This window comes from Entelurus aequoreus, linkage group LG07 (genome assembly GCF_033978785.1).
Source record: "Entelurus aequoreus isolate RoL-2023_Sb linkage group LG07, RoL_Eaeq_v1.1, whole genome shotgun sequence".
In the NCBI taxonomy this organism is placed as follows: Eukaryota; Metazoa; Chordata; class Actinopteri; order Syngnathiformes; family Syngnathidae; genus Entelurus; species Entelurus aequoreus.
In genome coordinates this window covers 71,753,515-71,762,763 of record NC_084737.1, presented here as the reverse complement: position 1 = coordinate 71,762,763, position 9,249 = coordinate 71,753,515, and positions in this window count along the sequence as shown.

Here is a 9,249-nt window from a genome sequence, read left to right as displayed (position 1 = left end):
CCATATTTTTGCTGAAAGGATTTAGTAGAGACCATCGACGATAAAGTTCGCAACTTTTGATCGCTGATAAAAAAAAAAAAGCCTTGCCTGTACCGGAAGTAGCGTGACGTCACAGGCTGAAGGGCTCCTCACATTTCCCCATTGTTTACAATGCAGCGAGAGCGATTCGGACAGATAAAGCGACGATTACCCCATTAGTTTGAGCGAGGATGAAAGATTTGTGGATGAGGTACGTGAGAGTCAAGGACTAGAGTGCAGTGCAGGACGTATCTTTTTTCGCTCTGACCGTAACTTAGGTACAAGGGTTCATTGGATTCCACACTTTCTCCTTTTTCTATTGTGGATCACGGAATTGTATTTTAAACCACCTCGGATACTATATCCTCTTGAAAATGAGAGTCGAGAACGCGAAATAGACATTCACAGTGACTTTTATCTCCACGACAATACATTGGCGAAGCTCTTTAGCTACGGAGCTAACGTGATAGCATCGTGCTTAAATGCAGATAGAAACAAAAGAAATAAACCCCTGACTGGAAGGATAGACAGAAAATCAACAATACTATTAAACCATGGACATGTAACTACACGGTTAATGCTTTCCAGCCTGTCGAAGCTTAACAATGCTGTTGCTAACGACGCCATTGAAGCTAACTTAGCTACGGGATTTCGACAGAGCTATGCTAAAAACATTAGCTATCCACCTACGCCAGCCCTCATCTGCTCATCAACACCCGTGCTCACCTGCGTTACAGCGATCGACGGAGCGACGAAGGACTTCACTCGATCATAGATGCGGTCGGTGGCCCGGAGACAGAGGAAGTCAAGGTGAGGTCGGCGGCTAGCGCGTCTGCTATCCATCTCAAAGTCCTCCTGGTTGTGTTGCTGCAGCCAGCCGCTAATACACCGATCCCACCTACAGCTTTCTTCTTTGCAGTCTTCATTGTTCATTAAACAAATTGCAAAAGATTCAACAACACAGATGTCCAGAATACTGTGGAATTATGTGGTGAAAACAGAGCTTTTTGTATTGGATCCAATGGGGTCCGAATACTTCTGTTCACTCCGTGACGTCTCGCGCAAACGTCATCATACCGAGACGTTTTCAACCGGAAGTTTCGCGGGAAATTAAAATTGCACTTTATAAGTTAACCCGGCCGTATTGGCATGTGTTGCAATGTTAAGATTTCATCATTGATATATAAACTATCAGACTGCGTGGTCGGTAGTAGTGGGTTTCAGTAGGCCTTTAAATGGTTAAGCAACAATAAAAACACATTATTTCATTTCTCCCAAGTAAAATGTCATACAATTGCCAAAATGTTAAGCTTTTCTTGTAAAATTGCGACTGTTATTCAGTAAAATTCATTTTCATTTCATTTTTTTTCATTTATTTATGTCAGGCAATGACATACAAAAGTACAAAGTTGACAACACATAATAATGTAAATTAATATAGTGCAAAAGGTAATGTATAGTATGTAATGCATGATTGTCCAGTTTTGCCTGAAAGGGAGTGGGAAGAAGATACTTTATTTAATCCCACCCCCAGTTCTCCATTCAGTGATTATTCACATGAGTTCACTGTTACTTTGTTCAAGGATTATAATACAGATGTTGTATCATAGTGGCATTACCACAGGTAACAATAATTATTACACTGTAACAATAATTTGTATCAACAATGTAGAAATTCCAATTTTTATCATAATATTGCACAAATGTTGAGTTTCTTGTAAAATTTTGACTTGCGTTGAATAAAATTGCGACTTTTATTATGATACTGAGGGCAGCACGGTGGGACAGGGGTTAGTGCATGTGCCTCACAATACGGAGGTCCTGAGTTCAATCCCGGGCTCGGGATCTTTCTGTGTGGAGTTTGCATGTTCTCCCCGTGACTGTGTGGGTTCCCTCCGGGTACTCCGACTTCCTCCCACCTCCAAAGACATGCACCTGGGGATAGGTTGATTGGCAACACTAAATTGGCCCTAGTGTGTCGGGACCCGGGGTGGACCGCTCGCCTGTGCATCGGTTGAGGACATCTCTGCGCTGCTGACACCGTCTCCGCTCGAGATGGTCTCCTGCTGGCCCTACTATGGACTGGACTCTCACTATTATGTTAGATCCACTATGGACTGGACTTTCACAATATTATGTCAGACCCACCCGATGTCCATTGCATCTGGTCTCCCCTAGAAGGGGGGGTCACCCACATATGCGGTCCTCTCCAAGGTTTCTCATAGTCATTCACATCGACGTCCCACTGGGTTGTGAGTTTTTCCTTGCCCTTATGTGGGCTCTGTACCGCGGATGTCGTTTTGGCTTGTGCAGCCCTTTAAGACACTTGGAATTTAGGGCTAGATAAATAAACACTGATTGATTAATTGACATTTAGAACAGCTGCTTCTTTCATTCAAAAATTTCAGGTTAATTTTTATACTTAGCAAATTCATCCCACGGGCCGGATAAAACCTGTTCGCGGGCCTGATCCGGCCCTCGGGCCGTACGTTTGACACCCCTGGTTAAAGCAAAATCTAAATTTGCCATATTTGGATAACGTTGTTGCTTGTGATGTCACGTGCGGCTGCAGACTCGGCTGGTGTTTGGAAAAAATCGCTACTCATAAAAATTTGCTTCCCAACGCTACTGAGCATGCGCTCTCATGCGCATCAACGCTAAATATTTCTTTGGAAAAAATAACCAAACCAATTAAGGCACAATAAACATTGATTTATTGTGGTAAGTGTTAGCATTTTGTTTACAAACCAGGAAACAAACCAAAACAAAAACTATATAAACCTTGATTATCCTAAAATAACATGTCTGGTTGTTTGTCTATACTGTATGGTGAAATAATGGATGTCAACAATAAGCATTTTGACAAGCTCGTATATGCATTATAATAAAAAACTACAAAAGCACCTATTTCAGACATTTTCTGAACATTTCATCCAAATCCGTCCATTACTTATGTTGCTAACTATCGGATTACGCAACTGTTTGCATTTTTTTTTAGGAAGCAGCACACTTCACGATCAAACAAACACTCAAAACACCACTCAGAGCAGACGCAGCCAAACTGCAAATAGACTTTGTTTATCCCACAATGGGGAAATTATGTGGTTGCAGTGCTGATACAAAAGGTCCACATAAAATAATGTTAAAACACACAAAGACAAGAGGGAAACATCTAAAAACATAAACAAGAGCGAGAGAGAGAGAGAGAGATCTTGTTACAATGTTCCATACCAACAAAGCAAGTATTCCTGATCGAAAACACTCCAACGTACAGTAAAGCTCCACTTTTTAAAATGCACTAGCTTGATGCCAATTTACATAATTATTATTATTTTACATTGCACATTTCAGCACCTCCAAATTTGGTAATGAAAATACAACTAAGCTGCACATTACAATACAACAGCTGGTGTGTATGTAATAAGTACAACACTTACTGTGTAAACACGTTGTAGGGCGCAACAAAAGATTGGGTTCAGCATCCTGTATTAGGCAATACACTACTGACATCTAATGTATTGGAATTGCAACTACATGCAAAGTGTACTATATAATGCTGGCAAATGAGACTCGGAAGTGTAAGAAAACAAGATACAACAACTCAGCTCATTGTTGAATGTTACATTAAAAATTAGATTTTATTATTGAATAAAATAACATTTGTTAATACTTAAACACACATATAAGTACAAAAAAGTGGTACCGTTTTGTACCGGTATAAATTCTCAGAAACCGAATATTGGTACCGTATTGATTCAAATGTGAAAGGTACTCATCTCTAGTACCAATTGAAATAAATAAAACATAAGAGCAATAAAACATGGTTAAATACTGTAAAGAGCCTTGAACTTATCAAGGGATATCATTTATTTTAGTTTAAAAACCTCCTGAAGGTGGTTCCAAGAGCAACCAATAGTTTGATGTGTTTTTGGGAACATACAGTCATTTTTAGGATCCTGAAAAAGATAAACATTGTTGTCTGTGGTGGACATGACGACTTACTGTACTCGTATATGAAATGATGAAGATTGCAGAAGCTACAAAGTCATCGCGATGCATGTGGCACCAAGAAGACGTACAATTTCAAATGTGACCGCTGAAGTGTGGTATGAGATGTACAGTGTCTAAACCAGTGGTTCTTAACCTGGGTTCGATCGAACCCTAGGGGTTCTGTGAGTCGGCCTCAGGGGTTCGGCAGAGCCTCCGCTGCAGCGGTCAAGACACACCAGACTCATGAATTGATCAATGTGGACCCCGACTTAATTAAACAAGTTGAAAAACTTATTTGGGTGTTACCATTTATTGGTCAATTGTACGGAATATGTACTGTACTGTGCAATCTACTAATAAAAGTTTCATTCAATCAATCGTGTAAATAAAAACTTCTCCCTATCGGCGTATCTGTACTGTAAAGTTAAAATTTGAATAACAATAAAAAAGAAGTCTAAATCTAAGTATTATGGATACCCCCAAAACAATGTTCCCTCTAATTTTCCATCTGATTTGCAAGTGTGTAACTTGTTGTGAGTTCATGCACTGTGTTGGTTTTGTACTTTGAACAAGGTGATGTTCATGCACGGTTCATGTTGTGCACTAGTAAAAAAAACATATAACTTTGTCTTGAATTTGAAAAAAAACCCAAAAAACATTTTATTTGTCACTAAAGAAGGGTTCGGTGAATGTGCATATGAAACTGGTGGGGTTCGGTACCTCCAACAAGGTTAAGAACCACTGGTCTAAACCAAAAAGTTGTGTTTGATAACATGCTTGGCGACTTGTTCTGATTATTGGGATTTGTCGAAACAGCGCACACACAAGCGGAATATGCAAACCATTGTACAGCTGGTATAGGCTCTAGCACCCCCCGTGTCCCCATAAGGGACAAGCGGTAGCAAAATGAATGGATGGATGTTGCTTATAGAGAGTCAGACATAGGCAGCAGGATTTACATGCCATAATTTGCTTTCACACAAAACAGAGTGACGTGGTGACTGACACAACAACAAGTCCATGAAATAACAACAATGCAACCATGAAGTCTGAAACTATATCATATTTTGCTCAGTGTCAGTTAATGCCGTTACTTCCTTCAAAACATAAAGCAAAGGCCACATTCCTCGTTGATGACCAAACCATGCATTGCTGCATTGTTCTGTTTTGTTTCTTCTTCCTCTTAATGCTGTTATCTGCTTTCTCTGTTTTACTTTAAGTCACATGGGAAAAGAGACAGGAAAGCACAGTGAAAAGCCTTTATTGCAGCTCATGGTTTGACCTGAAGAGTTCTGAAATAATGGAATAATGTGACCTGTGTTATACATCCTTCAATAAGGACTGACTGTTTTGGTTTTACACTTGTATCTATACATTGTAGCATATAAACTACAGTGGTACCTCAACTTAAGAGTCCCCCAACTTAAGTGTTTTTAGATAAGGGCTAATTGTTATACTTTAAGTTGCAAGAAAATGTTTTAGTTACAAGTATTCCCGCAATTAGTTGCCGTAGCAAATATCACCGACCAAAACATCTGGTCTTATTTGCTGGTATTAGCTTGTAGCTAAAGATCGACACCTACTCAGTGGCCTAGTAGTTAGAGTATACGCCCTGAGATCGGTAGTGAGTTCAAACCCCGGCCGAGTCATACCAAAGACTATAAAAATGGGACACATTACCTCCCTGCTTGGCACTCAGCATCAAGGGTTGGAATTGGGGGTTAAATCCCCAAAAATGATTCCCAGGCGCAGCCACCGCTGCTGCTCACTGCTCCCCTCACCTCCCAGGGGGCGATCAAGGGTGATGGGTCAAATGCAGACAATCATTGGTACATTAACTTTAACTTAATAATGTTGTTTTCCAAGTTTGGGAAGAAAGAAAGTGAATGTGAAGGACAGCGCTGAGAAGAAATGGATGATATTAATTAAATTAAAGAAATTTAAAAAAATATGACAGAGCGTGTAACTAGCTAACTTGGAGAAGTAGTTGGAGGTTAGTAGTTGGAGGTTATCCCTGCTAGTCTGCACCATAATGGAGCAGAATGCGTCCAACGCCAGCCAAGGACATGAGAATGATATTTGAGCGGCAGACATTTATCCATAAAAATATGGAGAAGCTGCTGATGGTGTGTTTGACGGACAAGCAGCTGAGAGAAGATGCCGTGGGCCCGTGGAAGTCCACTCGCCAAGATAAATACTGTGTATTGTTATTACATTACTCCATAAAACTAATATAGTTGTTTGTAGTGCATTCTATTGTATTAGTTTTATAAAATTGTTCTTACCTAAATATTTGTTTTTCCTTTTTAAAAGGCATGTTACATGTTTGAATTGTGCTGTTTTGAGAATGGGGGGCAAGCACCAATTAAATTAATTCAAATTCATTTCAATGGGTAATGCTAATGTGAGATACAAGTGTTTTCATTTAAAAACTCTGTCACAGAGCCAACTAAGCTTGTAAGTTGAGGTTATACTGTAAAACAATGACCTATTTTTAATGTATTATATCTATATGTTTTTTCCCATCATTTTTTCCAATTTAGTGTCAGAAAAACCAAAACATCCTTACAAATATTATTTGTATCATCAAAATTGACATTAGTTATTATAATATATACCATTATACAAGTATGTAGAATATATTATTGAGTGTAAAATGTTTGTTAATTTTTAAACTGTGCAACCTTTCCAGACATGTTGTCATCTTGCTAGGCCGTCAGACATTAGTCGTCTGATTTTGTGTTGTCATCATTAGAAAGTCCCGGAAGCTCCTGTCACTGTGAGTAAAGAGGAGGAAGTTGTTATATTATTTCTTAAGTTTACCAAACCTTTTTTTTACTGTGGCAAATGTATCGTCATTGTGTAATGCAATGACCAATTCCATGAGAGTATCTGATAAGGCTTACTTATTAACTACGGCGGAACGTCAAAGGCCAAATAAAATTCATTCCAGGACGTTGACTAAGCTCTGATTTTCCCCTGAATTGAAACAGTTTGTTTTCCCCAATGACAAATAAAGGAGATAGTAATAATCTGTTCCAGGGTCAATCTGTTGCCATCATGACATATTACCTGTACATTTAAGTACAGGTTTGTTTATAATTGCGATAAAGGTGCAATTGTTGATGTACAAGATGAGCACTTTCTTACGTTGCAATACATTCCATTTCCTGTACTATGTGTTTCTATGATGTCGATCTTGCCTTTAATATCCTGTTGCTGTCACTTTTATCACATTTTCATTCCAAGATATTGACTGTGTGAGGCGACATCATACTTGTTTACTGTCATATTTACCACCTGTGCCTCTCCTCCGCTTCCTGCTAGATGGAGCAGGACGCTTGTGTAAATAATCCTGTTAGAAACTGCAGCGTCCTCCACGGTGGACATTTAGAATAGCCCTGTTATGCAAAACACAAATGACGTCCGCCCGTTGTCAAGAGGATATACAACATTTCCTTGATTTTTTTAAAGTCACTTTTTCATATGTCTCCAACCCAGCACAGATGCACTCCAGTGGTGTATACATATTATAATATAATATAGTGACGTGCCATACGGTTGGTTCAGAGCAAGTTTTTTTTCAAATTTAATTTCATATGCTTTTATCAATGTTAAAACACAGGCTGCTCATTAAAACACACACAAAAAAGTTATTTAATGTACCGTATTTTTCAGAGTATAAGTCACTCCGGAGTATAAATCGCACCTGTCGAAAATGCATAATAAAGAAGGAAACATATATATATATAAGTCGCACTGGAGTATAAGTCGCATTTTTGGGGGAAATTTATTTGATAAAACCCAACACCAAGAATAGACATTTGAAAGGCAATTTGAAATAAATAAAGAATAGTGAAAAACAGGCTGAATAAGTGTACGTTATATGACGCATAAATAACCAACTGAGAATGTGCCTGGTATGTTAACGTAACATATTATGGTAAGAGTCATTCAAATAACTATAACATATAGAACATGCTATACGTTTACCAAACAATCTGTCACTCCTAATCGCTAAATCCCATGAAATCTTATACGTCTAGTCCAGTGGTCCCCAACCTTTTTGTAGCTGCGGACCGGTCAACGCTTGAAAATTTGTCCCACGGACCGGTGGGGGTGGGGGGTATTTAAAAAATTTTTTTATTTTTATTTTTTTACATAAATAAATACAATCATGTGTGCTTACGGACTGTATCCCTGCAGACTGTATTGATCTATATTGATATATAATGTATATATTGTGTTTTTTATGTTGATTTCATAAAAAATTTTTTTTTTTTTTTTTTTTTTTAATTTCTTGTGCGGCCCGGTACCAATCGGTGGTTGGGGACCACTGGTCTAGTCTCTTACGTGAATGAGCTAAATAATATTATTTGATATTTTACGGTAATGTGTTAATAATTTCCGACATAAGTCGCTCCTGAATATAAGTCGCACCCCCGGCCAAAATATGAAAAAAGCTGCAACTTATAGTCCGAAAAATACGGTATTTACTTTTATAAAATTAAAAAGCCATGCCTTAACAACGTTGTAGCTTTTATTTGTATGTGAAGTACATGCACCTATCCTATTTTAGGAACAGCTCAGTACAGTACTTTGATATTAAAAGTCTGATCACCTTCCGTTTGGTCGAAAAGTCCAGTTTGGAGACATTTTTGATCTCTTATATATATAATCAATCTTGGTAGTCACATTTCTACATTAATTTATTGGAATGGTGAACAGGACAGCGGAGAAGATCATCGGCCACCCACATTGCTGCCTTTTCAGAGCAAAGACAATCCTGGTAGACAGCTCTCACCCTGGTCAGCATTTGTTCGACCTGCTGCTATCAGGGAGGAGCTTTTGGTCACACAAGAGCTAAAAAATGTGGTCACACTAGAGCTAAAACATTTTTTTTACCCGTGGGCCATTAGGATATTGAATCTGTCCCAATAGTTGACACTGTTTTAAGTGTTGCACGGCTTTTTGTACTAGTGTTTATGTATTTTTTTTAAACATGTAAATTAGCCCTAGTGTGTGAATGTGAGTGTGAATGTTGTCTGTCTATCTGTGTTGGCCCTGTGATGAGGTGGCGACTTGTCCAGGGTGTACGCCGCCTTCCGTCCGATTGTAGCTGAGATAGGCTCCAGCGCCCCCCGCGACCCCGAAGGGAATAAACGGTAGAAAATGGATGGATGGATGGATGGATGGTTTTTTTTTTTTTTTTAAACATGTTTACCCCTGTGAACCCGAAAG